Source organism: Opisthorchis viverrini, assembly GCF_000715545.1.
Source record: "Opisthorchis viverrini unplaced genomic scaffold opera_v5_263, whole genome shotgun sequence".
Taxonomy (NCBI): domain Eukaryota; kingdom Metazoa; phylum Platyhelminthes; class Trematoda; order Opisthorchiida; family Opisthorchiidae; genus Opisthorchis; species Opisthorchis viverrini.
The window spans coordinates 519737-535757 of NW_008751923.1; positions in this window are offsets into that span (position 1 = coordinate 519737).

The window sequence follows — 16021 nt, forward strand, 5'->3', positions numbered from 1 at the left end:
AGCTAGTATAGATTTTATTATTATCATCACGATCAATAATGGTTACCATTTTTAGAATCCCTTGAATTAAGTGTCTTATTTGAAACTCTAAAGGATTTTACACTTCTACTTCTGAGGTAGTATGTGTGCTGTTACGAGCGGCTAGTTAGTAGTGACTAGCTCTCATCTAGACAGGATACAGAGCCACAGAATTCACATCACGTGGTCCGGTATGGACTGGCTACCCAAATGATGACTGCTCAGATGGAAGTTTCAATCTTCTTGTGCAATTACTCGTCCTCTGAGCTACTGAGAGATTAGTGGCAGAGTGAGGAGATGTGGGAAGTTTTTGTTTAAGAGTTGGAGAACGAAGTCTGAAACTAGAAACTCCCAAATCCCAATCGACACATTCTCTAGTTCATGCTACAATATACCTGACAGTCATAAGCCCATTCAGGTATTCTCTGTTATTTTACTAGTAATAAACGTTAAAAACCAAAAAGCGTGCCGTAATACATGTAACTCTCGCCCTTTCTCACTTCCTTCCGGTCTTCTGGTTATTCACTACTTTAAAGGTGATTTGCGCACATTTCTTCAAAACGTGTATGCATTCACTGAGCCACCCTGGTAGTTGCGCCTAAAATTCTGTTCAAAATGCTGCCCTATCTCATGATGTGTGCGGGTTTTTGGACGAAGCGTCGTTCACAAATGAAAGGCATATTCGACATTTAGGCAAAACAAGTCTTCGGTTAAAATAAGAGACCACTCGACCGTATCGAAGAGGTTCGGCGAACACACACCAATGATAAACGTCAACAAACTAGTCCCCAGTCTGTAAGCTTATGCGATAAAGTTGTGTATTGTATTCAAAACAACAAAGGACAGTGTCGTATAACAGCTCCGGGTTTCTTGCCATTTAAGGATCTCTTGAAGAAAACAAAGCGATCTTCTAACGGGCACCAGTTTCTAGAAAATGTCACATCTTAGAATTTAACCTTTCAACACCAGTAGTTGAGGGTACACTGGTTGGCCCCAGTCTTTTGGCCCCTGGTTGGTTTAGGAACTTAAAACAAAATTAGTTGAAACGGCGGCTAAGTTTCGAAAAATCTGTATATTTGGATTCTCCTGTGAGTGTATAAAATTTGCGATACGCTTTCGAAGGATGGATGGATAGATGGATAAATGTGTTCGACGACACCATATCGGAGGGAGAGTCGCTACGGAGGCTTGCAAGGTTAAAATTTATGGAACAAAAGGGATCTTCTTCAAATATGAATCCTCGCATGAGAAGAGCAATTAATTTGAGAAAGACACTCATTTGCAAATCGATTTGGTTCTCCTGGAAGACTCATTTGAATCTCTCGTTTATGACATTCTACAAATGAATGTGCTGCACACAGGGCGCCTCATGATTAAGTTGGCACGATATTCGAGATATCGCAGTATATTTTCATAAAGGAAACTACTCACAAAGTTGCTGAAAACTCTTCGACAGCCCACGACCAGTTTCGCCCTTCCAGTTCGAGATCATCAGGTAGGCGCAGTCACCGAGTTTCCGTCAACCTTATGATCTCGAATATCGTGCCAACTGAATCATGAGGCGGCCTGTGTGCAGCACATTCCGCTGGAGGACATCATAAACGAGAGATTCAATTGAGTCTCCCGTGAAAAGCAATTAATTTGGTTCTAATTTTCCAACACGGAATGCCTTTTAGGCAGAGAGACCCATAGGGGGTGATGCTTCGCCTCTAGCTGGCTTACTCTATTGGTGCACCACATAAGTTTACTCCATTAAGCGAGTTCGATTGAGTTCACTTGACCCTGCTGCTGAACTAATTGATTACTCAACAAAAGCTGCCCCTGTGACACTGGGTGCCCATAAGTGACCTTGATCGATCGAATTGTTTCAAGAAATTTCCTGATTTTACCGGGGTAGCATTGAGTTACTTTGCTGACACTGGCGATTGGTGCATTTCGGTTGGTTTTGAATTTAAAAAAACAGTTTTTAAACCTTGTTCTCACCTTATTTTAACCGGTAGTACTGGGTGAAATCATTGCAGCTCCAAGCTTGTTTGGTGGCATATAACATACTTTGAGAACGAAAATGTGATATAACACGGTGTTGATGAAAAGAACCATTACTCCATCAACCGTATTCATCAGTCCGTCTGTCAAATTCACCCCCGAAGGAGAGTACCTTCTACTTGGGGTGATTTTTCTAAAGCTGCGAATGGAAAATGGTATCAAGTGAGACGTATTCGTCATTGGCCTAGGACAATCTAGTTTGTCAGTACAGAGCGAGAATAAATATGATAGATGCTTTCATGAAGGAAACTACTCACAAGGTTGCTGAAAACTCATCAACAGCCCACGACCGGTTTTGCACCTCTTGAGGCTCATCGGGTAGGCGCAGTCCCCGAGTTTCCGTCAACCTTATCGTTCTACCTGAACCCAAATTGCACTGTTTTCGAGAACTACACTCATTTGCGCCCTGTGTGCAGCACATTCAGTTGTAGAATATCGTAAACGAGAGATTCAGTTGAGTTTCTTGTGAAAACCAAATTGATTGGCAAATTAATGTATTTCATGATCGATACTTCCTCATCAGAAAAGTGAGCTTCCTGAAAGCAACCACTGAATGCCCGGAATCTACCGAGACTCTCAGCTCCGCTAGATGTTGACCAGACAGACAACGCCCCCTCAATATGCAGCGCGTCACAGCCTTGCATCAAACCCAGACAGCTCGAGTCAGCGTTGATCAAGGTCAGACAACGCCTCCGCAATATGCAGCACGTCGATGCCTCGTACTAAAGCCAGACCGCGTGCGTCAGCATTGGACCAAGTTCAGACAGTGTCCTTCCAATAAAAAGCTTGAGGCCGTTGTACTTTTCGCACTCGCACGCACTCGCGCTCTCGCAACGCTTTTTTGGAATATACCTATTGTGTTCCCTTCCGTGAGTCTTTTTCTCTCCGGCACTAGGCATTGGAGCGGGTCAGCGGCAGATACCACAGGCCGACGAATCAGCAGATATAACATTCCTCATTAGTGAAGCGGCTACACAGCCTCATGTAAACATCCTTCTTGCATGAACAAGATAATGTTATTCCTGTAGCTAGACTGACAGATTTTCACTTGGAATTAAAAGATGGGTTTCCTTCCAACTAGCTTTGAAGTCTAATCACCTGCTTTGTGGTACATCCAACCTCTAATTTACGCGCAGTAATCGTGAAGACTTGTGAGTAGTTTCTGGAGTAGGGAGAGATCTGGCCTGTTGATTATTTTTCCCATAGAAACACTGCGGGTTGCAGAACGCAGAGAAGCTACTGAACATTTCAGTGTTGATTGCGCAACTATTCAAGGTGTGGCAGGCGGGAACTTTGAACTGCTGATTCAGCGTCATCTTGACGTGTGAGTTCAGTAAACCGGATCGGCAATTCCTTTGGTGATCTGCCAGTGTTTTCGGCCAACGAGAAAAGATGTCAGATGCCAGTGGTAATACGCAACCCTCAAAATTTACTTTGAGCACTGGAAGATGAAACCTCGGTCCTATGCAATTATCTTGCCTCGAGTTAGTGGCCCCCTTTTCCTTCCAGGCAAGATGAAAAACAAAGTGCCATTATGAATAGATGGGAAATTGCCAGTAAGGTGTAGTCGTTCCAACGTTTCAGTTATCGTTCAGTTATGGTTTCAGTTATGGTTAATCTTTCTCAGGTAATTATGCAACCAGGATTAAAACCATGGGGAGGATGCGCAAATCGATCGGTAAGTGGATCACATGGATCATGATTAGCACCGAAACACTGTGGATGTGCGTATCTATGCGCGCTTATGCTCACTTTGGCTTGAGACAGGGTAGGTGAACCCAGGTCATTTTGCTATGGTACCTGACCCTGTGTGTGTGTGTGTGCGCGCGCTCACACACGAATTTTCCCAAGATCATTTGGTTGCCTCCGGACATACAAGTTTGACCCCACTCAGACAGATGACACCACCGCAAGGATTGATACACGTTGACTATTGATTTTACTTTCGGCTATCTAAGCACGGCTGGCCTCATGTATCAGGGCCAGAGAAGTAGCACCGTTCTTTCAGTGCTGGTCACCGGATGTGTTAGTAAGGACTATGATATCTGAGGCAAACATCTCGTCTATTTCGGTTCACTTGACTCAGATGTAGGATGCACGCTTCCCTGTTGAAACTTGCATCTTGAATTGAACTGTAGCATCAAAATGTGACACACTACTCATAAGGTTGCTGAAAACTCACGGACCGCCCAGACTGGTTTTTCCTTTCTTGGGGCTCATCCCCGAGTTTCCGCGAATCCCTAAGTTTTATAGGAACCACAATCGGACATAAATACTCGCATTTGCACACAAATTTGGTTTTGGGAGGAGGCTCACCTGAATCTCTAGATGTGACGTATCAGGCCACCTCATGTGTCAGTTGGCAAGCTATTCGAGATAGCGCAATACGTCGTCTAGAGGTAACATACTACTCATAAAGTAACTGAAAATCTTTCATAGCGGACCGCCCAGATTGGTTTTTCCTTTCTTGGGGCTCATCCCCGAGTTTCCGCGAATCCCTAAGTTTTATAGGAACCACAATCGGACATAAATACTCGCATTTGCACACAAATTTGGTTTTGGGAGGAGGCTCACCTGAATCTCTAGATGTGACGTATCAGGCCACCTCATGTGTCAGTTGGCAAGCTATTCGAGATAGCGCAATACGTCGTCTAGAGGTAACATACTACTCATAAAGTAACTGAAAATCTTTCATAGCTCAAAACGGGTTTCGCTTTTCTTTTGGGTTCACCAAGTAAGTACGGCCTCTGAGTTTCGTGAACAAGAGTTTCAGCTGAATTCAATCTATATTGGTTGCCTCTAAAAAGCGAGAGTAGAATTATAGATGCCGGAGCCGTATAACTTGAGGTCTCGCTTCATGGCGACGAAAATTAACGCGAAATCCATAAAATAATAGATTGGAAATGACAGCTGAGGTGGGACACTTGTAATGCGCACAATGATCGAGAATTTGGCAAAAAAAGTTTGACCGAATCCCCTAGTAACTGCTGAGTGGAATTCCGAAACTTAATACGCTGCTCACTTTTGATATTCTGTCAGTCTGGAGTATACAGAGATGTCCTTCATTGGACACAAGTGACAGCCGAATTTGTTTCTGAAGTGGCCGACATGCTTTCCATGGCAATTCTCTGTTGAATTCTCTTGAGACTAGTAAAACGCCACAACCGATAGTTCGTGCTATTCTGGCGTCTTTTCAGGATGGAAGTCAGACTTTTATTTTGTGGGCGATATGACTGCTGTTCTTACTTGAGTGTCTAGTTTCGGAAAAACACTTACCGACAAGAAGCTTTATTGCAAAGAAGCGAGTGCGGGCAAGTACAACGGCCTCGCGCTGTATTTTTTAAGGACACCGTTTGACCTTGATCCAAGGCTGTCTCGCGCTTACTGTTTGACCTCGATTCAAGGCTTTCTGGTCGGCGTTTGAGGGTCTCAGTAGGTTTCGAGTATTCTGGGATAATTTCCAGGAATCTGCCCTTCCTGAGATTAAGCAACACCTGTTTGGTAACCGGCTGGATCGGATTTCGTGAGTTTACAGAAAAGTTCAATTTTCTACCCATCGATCACATAGGCAATCAGATCACAACTGCTAGTAGTCTATCTCCACCCGACCCCCATAGACCTGAAACACAACCGGATATTATTGAGAAAGAAAGAAAAGAAAGCGTTCAGCTGTAGCACCCTTCCGGTGCCTAGCTACCATGCCACCCGAATGAAGCGCGAGGGCTGGGATACTGCCAGATTGCCCAAGCCTAGACAGGGGAAGCCGAGAGGCGGAGGTCGGATTCGAACCACGGACCTTCCGGTCAGTAAATTCGCGCTCTAACCACTTGGGCCGCTTCGCCCATATTACTGAGAAAGATGATACTTAAATCCTAGAAGCGCGGCTACTCAAGGTGTTTCCTCTTATTCATTAGTTGGGCCTAGAGGAACCGGTCAGATGATCCTTCCAATAATTGACTTCTGACCTCAGTATGACACCCCCACCGTGCCCCTTTTGTGGACTGGACAAAAGCCCTTGCATTGCTTAGAGACCTGCCTGCGTATCTGTTAAATACGAACTGACCGTTAAAATGTGCGCTCGCACTGGGCTCTTGACGTTCACTAGGTCAGCGCCAAGCCACTTAGTATACCGGTATTTACTTTAGTGAATGTCGACTGAAGCTTCACTCAGAAACGGTTTTGAAATCTTAGTCGTGCGAAACATCACATAATAACAGGTAGAATAACCCCCACTCGGGAGATTTGATCCACATAATTTGAGGCAGTGAAAGATCTGTCTGACTTCACTTGGTATAACAGGAACTATTTTTCGTTGTCTGTCCCGATGTCCGCTCTCGGATGGGTTGAATTTCGACGAACGAAACTATCCTTTGGAACTTAACTGTAAATCTACTCATGAGCATTAAGTAATATAGAACAAAATCACATTGTTTTGTATTCCTAAGGATTCAGCTGATTTTGACGCACTCCTGTCCGTTAAATTCCCTTTGCTTTTTCATTGCCATGGAGCGATGACAGCAGTGCAAACTGTTCACGGACGATGGACAGGAGTAGTTCATCCTTTGTTAGTGCACAGGTGAGAATAGCCATAACACAACTCAGAAGGTGTATGTGCACTAATAACAGTCGTTACTGTTGTTGACAGTAGTTTACAGAAGCGATTTGTAGCATGCATAAAATAAAGGAAATATAAGGTGTGGAGCAAGTCAAAAGGGAACTTATCGTAGGCAATAGTGCCTTGGTGAAAGTCCGGACGGCGGGAACGTGTTTTTCTCCGCAGTATTGCTGCCACACGTGTTCCATGGTTGTCCGTGGACTTGTGGAGAGGTTGACTTCCTGCCCCCTGCGCGCGCGAGTTTGTGTGCTGACTATGTTCGATTTCCCTATATCTAGGTCCGTTTGCGTATACGTGGGCGCGTCAGCACATGAGTGGTTGCTACGCTCACTAGACGGTTCAGACAGTCGACGTCCGATGAGTCACCTTGATGTGACGTGGTTTGCGAGTATGGAAAAAGGCAAGTCTCGTGATCCAGTGAGCGGCTGTGGGCTGAACAGTCAAGTATATGGGTGACTGGGTAGCTTCAACTGCAGTAACACGATCAGAATTTCGTTAACTTTCAGTATTTTCCACAATGATTTGTTGAGTGCGAATTGAAACAATCTCCGTTGTTAGCCATCCCCACTTCTTAGGCAATGCACTTGAACACTTTTGTTCAGAGCACGGAGAGAAATCAAACCGACCTAAGATCGATACAATGAAACCGTTAACAAACAGTAAAATTCATTAGAAAAATATACGTTTCAGTGACAACATCAAGGGCTCAGAATAGCTCAGCGTGAACTGAGGGATCGTGTTTCAAACCTAACCCGGACATCTCGACTACTTCTGTCTAGGCTTGGGCAACCTGGCAGTATCTCGGGCTTCGTGCTTACTTTGGATTGCATGGCAGCTAGACACTGAAAGGGTGTTACAGCTGAACGAAATCACAAGCGAGGGAAAGAAGTAAAAGGAGCTCTCGGGGCAAAGAATGGAATTTTCACACAATCTAACCTTGGTAACTAAACTCACGTGAAAAGAGTTAATCAAATGCTAATTTAACCGCAATCCCATTACAGCCTAAATAAACCGATCACTGGCTGTGCGAGTCAGTGCGATTCACCACAACAACAAATCCATCATCATTTGCTAGCCAGGGCCTCATTACCAAATCACTCGTCTGTAATGACCCTGGGCGACATGCAGTGCACCTTATGATTCAGTTAAGGCGATATTCTAGATACCGACGTATTTTCCTTTAACTAATACTACTATTACTACAGTGGCGGCATCGCCCTGCGTGGAACTAATCAGATGGGTGTAGTCTTCCGGCCTCCGTGACTCGCGGACTTACAAACATGCATTTACATTTTAAATTGGTGTTAACGGAAGATTCAACTGTAAATTCAGCAGCTGCATGTTCGGCCTTTCCACCACAACTACGTTATTAGATCTGTTACCAGTCACCGGATCCACATCACGTGGTCACACGTGTTTCCTGGCTCCTCGAGTGAATAATTCTCCAACCTCCTTGTATTACCAATAATCTATGAGTAGCCCACGTGAAGAATAAAATGAGTAACACTCCCATCTGAGCTAATTGCACATTATTGGTAGGCTGAGGAGATTGGGGATCATTCATTTAGAGGACGATTGTAAAGGTCAGAAGCTGTGATGTTGGCATTGTAGTCATCAAAGTTGATCAGTAGTATGGCGATCAGTAGTATGTTGGTGCTCAACAAACATTTCAGTACTTTCCATACAAAATAGGCTCTCCTCATTGATGACAAGCGTACGGTGAAACAGCATAGTCACAGACTTCAGGGGTGAATCTACTTCACTGTTTCTCAGCCACAAAAACACACCTCTGAAAAACCTATTATTAAACTAATTAGCACGTCGAACCCAAACTCTCCGAAATACACAAAAACACCAAACGCACTTAGCTTCAAGGCAGAATTGTAACAGTAATAAGACTGAAGAAATTACTGACTAGGAAAAGTTGTTTTTTTTTGTTATTTTCTAATAAAACCACGTCCAATTGAGGCGATTTTCGGTCGTCATCGGGGGTTTAGTGGAGCAAAATTATCACCCAAGTTTTCAGGCAGTTTGGTTGTGACGTTTAATGTACCGCGTGAGCGTTACTAGGCAGTTGAGCTTGAAGAAAACAAATTTGGGGATGGTGTGAGGAGATGTGGTGAATTTTAGTAAGGATTCATTCAGATCAAGAAATTTAGGCTATGTTTAAAGGCCGAGGCGCACTGGTCAACAGTTTCAAACTTGTTATAAATTGGCAACAGTGCACACCTCACGGAGCACGTGACCTTACGGTCTGCGGTTGAACACAACCGTTTGGCGACGGGTGACTAATCACCAATGTCTAAGTGAGCTGTACTGACAATTATCAAATCCTCCTACTTCCCTATCGATCAATAAGTAGCTCAGAGGACGAGTAGTTTCACAGGATGAGTGAAACTTTCTTCTGAGGACTCATCACTCTGGCAGTTGGTCAATACGTGATCACGTGATGAAGGAAGAATGGTTCTATGTCCTGTCCAACGGGGAGTTAATGACACTGTTGATAAGCCACTCGTTGCCAAGCGGTTAAGTGTTCAACCACTGTCCGTAAGGTCGAGGCTCGAAACTCTTTGAATCTTTATGAGGTATACACTACTGATGAATTAAAACAAGGATGAAACAACGGCTGCTCGGAACTTCTCAGCTTTTCGGAATAGGTTGGTTTCACTGATAGTACGAAATATCTGTGAAGAACAAATTTATTATACTCTTGGTTAAAGCTAAACTGCAATATCAGGGCTTCTTATTCATGGATCAATTACAATACCAAAAAATTTGCTGACAACTGACAAATTCTACACGTCTTTGGGAAAATTATACTACGGAAGAAGGGATTTCACGTGGTATCGATCGCCGTCATCTGATTTCTTGTCTCCTGATTGAAACCAGACAACTGATCTGTCAATCACCATGTAAACCACAACTTCGCACTCATTCACTCACTCACTTGAATATTGGTGCGAAACTTGCTGGAAAAACCTGGCATCAGTCAAACAATGCACAAAAAATTTGTGCTGTCAATATTCTATAAGCTTTCCAAAATCACAGTTTGTCGGTTGAACAACATATTTGAATTGTCATAATATTGAATCTGCCGGTTGTGGCACCGTCAAACAACTGTGAAGAAACGTTCTGAAGAAACCTTTAATGTGATGGTACCCATAACTATCAGGCGAATAAAGTTGAAAGCCACAGTTCATGAGAAATTGATTTTAACTAACTCTGGGTCTACTCCTTCAATCAGAGTTTGTCAGAAAAGGCTTAAAGGCACCTCAGCCGCTTACCAGTTGTCCTGGAAGTGGGTGGAACCTGATGAGCAAGGTTGGTGGAGTATAGTCGGTCGTCGCCACAATATTGTATTGAGAAATTAGTCCGGATAAAGATTTCGTCTTCCAAACAGACATTTGATTGCTGGTAGTGAGAAGATTATGGAATTTCATCCTGTAAGTGAAGCCACTCTATGCTGAAAAGGCAGGATGTACTGTTCGGCTGTTTCATCCTTATTGAGAATCATCACCAGTACGTATCTCTCGAAACTCCGAAGAGTCTCGAACCCGCGACCTTCTGGCAAATAGGTTGAACACTTAACCGTTCGGCCACGAACAGCTGGTCAGCGATATGACTAACTCGAACTTAGACAGGATGTAGCGCCGCTCGTCCTTCAATCACGGGATCCATATCACGCGGTCACAAGTGATAACTGGCTCCTGGAGCAACGACTTCCCATAGTCGAGTAGTGTGATTTGGTCGCCCAGAAGTGACTCCGTCAATTCTTTCATTCAGTGAACTCGAAAAACCAATACAATTTAATCTCAAAGTCACATTCATTTTCGAATTCGTGTATCGCTCATTAATAGTTAAGGATCTCTCTGAATTTCTACCGGCCCACCCACCACCAATCAACATACCATTCGACTGGAGCCACCGGGTTCTAACCAACATCTGAGGAGACGCCATCAAACGATATTCAACGAGTTTGCAAGTGTTGTACGAATACATGTCTTCACATCCACCGTAAACCGGTGACTCTAGTCACCAGGGCCGGTAAAGGAGTTTGAAACAGACTACGATAAACAGAACATGATAAAAAACTGACGTCCATCCGTTATAATCAGGTTCTGGTTCGTATCGAACAGAAAAATTCATGCTCACGGTAACCCTCAGACATTTTTGGAATAAGTGCAGATGTGGTCCACTAATCTAAGCGGTCGCTATTCCCATGTTCCGTGCCTTAAAGCTTGATTGGATAGTTTGCCAAAACTCCAAGATAGCTAACTAGATAAACCCATGCAGTGTGATTCTGAAATGGGATAAAGTCAGCCGAAAATTCCTGCCTTAAACTGCATGAATAAGATAAAGCGAACTGGGTGCGGGATGATCTTCAAAAGGCCAGCACAAGCATAAACTCATAGTGTCACCAGCAGTTTGCCGAAATTTCTTTAGAAAAAGTGGTGATCATCTTCAAACCTGATATCAAATGCTGTCCTTAAATTTCATAAGCGGAAAGATAGCACTCAGAGTTGAGATGTACTGGGAGTTTTTCGTTATGGAGGCGGAATTCAGAAAGAGGCCTCTTAAATTTGATGGAAAGAAAGAGTAAGAGGCCAGTCGGACCCTTTCGATCCATAAAAAAGTGACACTTGAACTACTAATCGTACATTTAGTAGCCGGATTTTACAGTGAAAGTTTGTTGGGTGATTGCCGAGACTGCAACACTGTGTACCCAGGCCTGACCAGCCGCATCGCTAAACAAAGATCTGACGCCGGGATCATTGCCTTCGGGCTTGGTAGTCAGGTGACGTTTATGGCTATATATAGCAGGACTCCTGCGACGGCTGCTGAGACGACCGAGTTATAGTGCACACCGAATGATAGGTGAACTGTGTCCTTCTCTGTCTTCGCGAATTGAGACGAGTGACATTGGGTCATGTCTTCTGCTGATAAGCTTGTGTTCGTGCATTCTCGTAGCAAGTTCAATTGGGACTACGTTCAAATACTTGCTCGCAAGAACAAAACGGGAGCGAGTATTAGCCGAGGCTGGTACTCCACACAAAAATCGATCAATAAACACACCGACATTGACCCAGACTATCAGCCGTTACGAGCAAAAGAACCACACAGTCACGAGACTAGGAGTCAAGAAACCCAAGGGCAACCGTCAAGGGAAGACAATCACGAAAAACAGAAGGCCGGCGAATCAACCAATCGAGTGAACAAAACCCACACCACGAAGCAAGAAGGAAACGGTCGAATCACAGCAGAACAACCACATACAGAACTGCCGAATTGAATGCACCCAACGAACCAACCAGACACAGGAGATTGAGACCACGTCAGATTCACAGGAGGCCAATCAAACTACACGACGACCGTTTCCAGAACTACCAGATACTGTTTAGAGGCTATATAATCACAGGCAGAAGAGGAGCGATTCACCCACTCAACCCTGCACTGACGATGTCACCTCAATTCAATTGGTGACGTTTGCAATGCAACTGTCAAGCTCGGCGAACAGACCAACAACCAGACTGATGAATATTTGCATCAAACGGGAGATTATAGTATACCTTTCAACCTGACTTATTGTCTTTTGCGAAGTTTGATGGGTATGGGGCGGAACGAATTGTGTCATTCAACAGCTGTCAGTCTGTAGAACAGCCACCTATCAGCAAAAGGAGGAAGGCCTTCGCTGCGGAGTTGTTTATTAGAGAAACACCAACTGAACAGCTATAAAATATTGGACAGGGGAGCAAAATTCTCATATGCATACAAAAACTCATACAAAAACTCTCATACAAAAACTGAATATCCATCTTCCCACTGAACGCATTTGCAAGCAAATGCTACAAAGCAACTCCACAAACTCCGTAACAGATATCACTTTTCAAGAGACGCGAAGCGGAGTTCCAAGGAGACACTACTCACACGCCTCATCAGTAGTAACCACCGTTACACCAGTAATGTCGTGGTGGTACTGATGCTTCATTCACGTGGTTCCTGGTCAGTATCATACGCTATACAATCAAGGAAATAGGCTCTTCCAATATCACTGTTCTTATTATCATATGATGTAGATGTAGTAGACCGTATTAACTGAATTACGTAGCAATCACGACAAACTGGTTTGATAAGACTTGGCATGTTCTCTCTGTAGTTAAAACCACACTTACCCCACGATTTGCCGTCACATCCACCTGTGGATTCATTCGTCTTACAAGATTGTACTCTGTCTACATAAAGCCTGAATAACTGTGTGAAAATTCGGGGGGTATTATCGATTTTCTCCCGCGCTCCCCTACACATGTATATTCTGTAACCGAATGAAAATTCCAGTGGCCGACCAAAAGTTATCGTCTCAGAGTGGAAAGCTTACTGGGATGGGGGGAAATCTCCTGTGGTCGCTGTTTGACTAATTCAACTGACAACCGCTCGAGAAGCAGCTGAACGGTAATCCATAGGCACACGTAGCAGATATGTTATCGCGCATCAGCTGGGTTGTGCAGCCTGAAAAGGGACTTTGTTTCTGAAAAAGCTGATCTGAGACGGAAGCACGAGGGCTGGGATACTGCCAGGTTATCCAAGCCTAGACAGGGGAAGTCGAGAGGCAGAGGTCGGGTTCGAACCACGGACCTTCCGGTCAGTAAATTCGCGCTCTAATCACCTGGGCCGTCTCGCCCCCTAACCACCAACTGACCTGAGATGTGACTAGTTAAACACACGCTGTCAAAACAATACCCACCATAGGGAAGCATTTCATCTGATTTCAGCAGAGAGGGTCGAAAATGTCCAATTACCAGAAATGAAGCCACGAGATTCTTGGGTTTGCATTCCATCGCCTAGTAAACACTCAACAGATACTTGGATGCTGTGCGACTGTTTATTCCAGGCTGGTAATTCATGGCACTGGAGACAGATTCAAAACCTAAGCAGTCCGGATGGAAGATGAACATCTTATAAATCGGATGAGTGATAAGCCTGTACTTTTTGAGCACAAAGTTCATATCATGTGACCTCGTATTGATTGGCTTCTCGGGCGGATGAAGGGATGTGCTCTTTAAGATTTTGCCCTATTCCATCCATGTGTCTATTGTGAGTAGTTCGGTGTTTTTTCAGCCTATAAGAACTAGGCACACACACACAACTGAACCACTGCAATGTCACTATCAATTTAACGCAGATTAGGCCGACAGTTCATTTCATCCGAATGTGACCACTCTTGTCCACTCAATCAGTGCACGCTATCAGCTCACCTGAGATCAAGTACAGAAAGTGTCAACACTTCCCATCGGACGGTGCCCAGTGTGAAACACACTGCCTGTGGAACCCCATATCCAATAAAATATTTCTTCACCTCGATTTTTGCTACCAAGTGGGTCTGTGATCCCGTGCTTCTGACTGACTTACAATCCCTTTGGATGGAATTCGTCACTGTTTCAGGTTGTGATGCACCTAGGGATAGGATCTGATATGAAACTACCAACTTTCTATTCCGGTATTGAAGCCTGGCTAATTCGCATAGGGGCATCCTGTGTAATATCATCTGAACACGGTAGAGTGTACAATTCCGCATCCAGTTATCTAGTCGCGACCTGATCAGGGTTCTTGTGCGTTCAGCCTACGTCGCGACCGGGAAGGTTGATGAAACACTCAATTCGAATGACTACGTCATTGTGAGAACCTTTGTTGGTTGCGTGTAGCTATTTTAATCCGTCTCAATATGACATCCCACTTGGAACGGTTCAACTGGCCTTGGTGGATCCTACGGGCAAAAACTAATGCACACCCCTACTAGGAGAACTAGCTCCGAACATAACAGGACTACAGAACTGCCAATGGAATAACCGTTTTTCGTTGAGACAAATGTGATTGGTTGTTCTTCACTCGCCCTTGACAGATGAGTTGTATTCTTAGTATCACTTTTGGCCACGCGACAGTGATCAATAGAGCAGCTGGCTCGCACATTCATTGACTATTCTGATTTGGCCAAGTGGACCACGTGATCAAGCGGCTATCCAGACCGAGGTTCACGGTACTAAGAAGGCAGTAAGGGACTGTGGTCCACGACAACCCGCGATATAACTCCTTAAAAAGACCACCTGTGTCGTGAACGGGCACCGAAATTTTAAAAAACCCCGGTAGTTAACCATCACATACAAACATCAGTTAGGTAACGAAACTTGTGTGCGACCTGATTGTAGATATTTCCAACTCACTGCGGGACAATTCTAGTGCTGAGCTTGTCTGAAGCCACGTTAAGTCGGCATAGTTATATCGAATAATTCACATGCCACGACACTGTTGTGAAGGGAATCAGCAAGCGATATTCTTGCTCGAGGATCTGTGTCCATGTGGGAAAAGAAGGCTCTCATGTCAGATGGAGCGTCAAGAACTTTATCTGAAATTCAAGACGTACACCAATTTGTAAATTCCCCACTACAGGAGAACAACTCACAGAGGCCGATCTCAGAGTACACATTGAAATGATCTCTCGAGGGACGAAGCAATCTGTTAGAGGCAGATATTCAAAATATATCATTTGCGTGACTCACCCTTTCAATTGTTCTATGGACGGAAAAATTACCCAACCATGAAGGCCGCCGCCGGAAGTGCAATGTCACAACGACTGGCAGATAATCAACTTCAACCTTTGCTTAAAACGGAGCGGTTTGACTTTGGCCCTGAAGCTACAACTCGACAGCAGATGTCTACATGATGATACGCCAATCGCATCTCAAACGATGTTCCGCATCCGATCAATGCAGAAGGACCATTTTCTGAGGCCGTAACATCAAATTAGGTTGATTCGTAACAGGTTTATTTGTAAAGTTTTCCCCTTGAAGACATTCGATGGAAGGAGGCGCTGTAATGCATGGTGATACTAGCTTAGTTTATTGCAGCAAATGAGCAGATACGGTTTGAAGACCAGTCAACTCGCTCAAAATGAAAATCACTTTACCCCACAAGCTGGTGCTCACACAAGAGGGAATTTTGATGAAAATCTCGGATTAAAAACTGGACCCAAAACCACTCGTGTTCATCAAATATTTCATTTATTATCCGACGATACAAGACTAGAATTACGGAACCCACGTAACGGCAAGCGCCTAACAAGCAATTGATTAGTGATGTCTCATGGAGACGAGGCTGTTTTTTGCCGCTAAAGTCACAGAAGCCTTTGATTGGAAGCATTTAATAGCGAACTGGTAAGCAACATCAATTTGGTTTTCACGAGAGACTCAACTGAATCTCTCGTTTATGATATTCTACCATTGAATGTGCTGCACACAGGCCGCCTCATGATTCAGTTGGCACGATATTCGAGATATCGCACTATATTTTCAT